General features: G+C 38.5%; 1 non-coding gene across 1 annotated transcript; it reads right to left on the bottom strand.

Moving 5' to 3' along the window:
* Nucleotides 1-1,655: 1,655 nt before the first annotated feature.
* On the bottom strand, nucleotides 1,656-1,765 carry LOC111762669 (U6 spliceosomal RNA). The gene has a single exon (XR_002795727.1). It is a non-coding gene; the product is annotated as a U6 spliceosomal RNA (small nuclear RNA).
* Between the last annotated feature and the right edge of the window lie 348 nt (nucleotides 1,766-2,113).

A 2,113-nucleotide genomic window follows, 5' to 3' on the forward strand; every position in this document is an offset into this window, starting at 1 on the left:
TGGTATATTAAATGCTCATGTGAATCAATGAGCAAATTGATATTTCTCTTCTAGATGGTACAATGCCTTGATGGAAATTAAAGAATTTTTGGGACAGCTAAGGACTAGAGGTTGGGTGAGGTAGAGAATATTAGTTTTTTCAGATAAAAGGTCAAATCTTAGAAAGATAAGTCTTAGATTTGCATAGATTTTACCAATTAGTCAAGTTACTCAACCATTCCAAGTCTGAATTTCCTCATTGTAAGAGCTTCTGAGAGACAGAAAAATATTTCATTGAGATTCTATGCAAATTCAGGTACAAAACAGGAAAACTATGAATTTAGATAGTTTACAATTGCAGCACTACCATCTGGCTGGCCCTATTCTCATTTGTACTGACTTTTATCCATCCTACCTTTGGTGGGTGATATAGGAGCTTTCACCACAGGGTTGAGGAAGATAAAGGTGACCCATTCCCACTTGTTTGGTTCATTTGGTCTCCTCCAGGATGTTCTTTAGAGTCAGGTCCTAAACCTCTTTTTGTCCACTCTCCTCACTTTTCCATTCACTAGTCCCCCAGAATTCCAAGTGCTAACTAAACACTTGCTCCAAATATTCAATACTCTAGAATGTGAACTTTAGAGGACAAGGTTTTTCTTTTGTTCCCACTACATCTCCAGTGCCTGAACAATGTATGCCACATAAACGGTGCTCACAAATTAATTGTTGAGTAAATAGGATCAGTCTTTTGATTTTTCTTGAACTTGGGGCCTCTACATCCAACTCTCCACTAGGAATCTTCTAGAAAGTGGGTGCTTTTCAAACACCTTGTATATAACACGGATCAGGTGGAACTCATGATCTTCCCCCACTTCTATTCTTCTTCCACTGTGCTCTCAGCTGCGCAATGTAAAAAACAGAATGTTGTCCTTAACACATCTCTCCCTCTTATCTGCACATCAGTTTATCACATCCTATTGATATTACCAATAAGACTCTCAACTTCCTCATCTCTCCAACTGGCACAATTTTCTAGCCCAAATTATCATCACTGCTCTTCTAGGTTGCAAATACTATCTCCTGACTTGCCTACCTTACTCCACTCTCACCTGTCCTCAGTCTATTTTGCACAGCAAAGCCAGAGAAATCCTCTTCAATGACATCTCTGAATAAACCATTTCAATAACTTCCTACCACTCTTGGGCTCAAGTCCCAAATCCTTAATGGCTGTCAGAGATCTGCTTATTTTTGTAGCTTCATCTCTTAACATTCCTTCCTTTGGTTTCTAAGGTCCACTCATGCTGACTGAGTTTCCATTTCTTGTATTCACTGTTCTCTCTTTCAAATCTCATTCTTCCTTTACTTCTAATTCTGTCTTCTATTCCTTAACCATGTGCTTTCATCCCTGTGACTCTTAATTATCTTTCAGGTTTCTTCTTAGCCATCATTTCTTCCCATCATGTTTGTCTTGGATATTCTACCATCTGCTCCCAGGGAACTCTGTACATTCTAGTATTAGCATTATCCCATTTATGTAGTGAAAAACACAGCCTCAATATTAGATGCCATTTATGTTGCTTTGATACATATAATTTCCTTGATGATAACCAATAATGATATATATGTATATATTACTGATATGTGAACTGGCCAAAGATTGGTGCTCCAGGAGCTGCAAAAGCATGGAACACTTTATGAATTTGCATTCTAGTCTTGCACAGAGGCCATGCTAACCAGCTCTGTATCATTCCAATTTTATTCATGTGCTGCCTAAGCGAGTGCAGCATTATTCCATTTTATCTTACTCATCTGTTTAGTCTCTACATTGTAGGTTTTAAATCCATGAGTCTCAACTTGGCTATACATAGGAATCTCCTGGAAAGCTTTAAAAATATTGAAGTCTTGGCCTGCCATCCAGATTCCTTATGATTTAAATGGTCTAGGGGAGTGGCCAGGGAACTGAAATATTTAAAACCTCCCCTTTGCTGCCAAGTTTGAGAACCACTGTCCTAAAGCTACCAAGTATATCTGTCCACCATTGTAATCCAGTTCCAAAACTGAACCTGACACATAGTAAATCCATAAATATTTATCAGCTGGATGAGGCAAGGAGTGAAATGCATCACTACCTTCC

This window comes from Dasypus novemcinctus, chromosome 6 (assembly GCF_030445035.2).
Source record: "Dasypus novemcinctus isolate mDasNov1 chromosome 6, mDasNov1.1.hap2, whole genome shotgun sequence".
Lineage (NCBI taxonomy): Eukaryota > Metazoa > Chordata > Mammalia > Cingulata > Dasypodidae > Dasypus > Dasypus novemcinctus.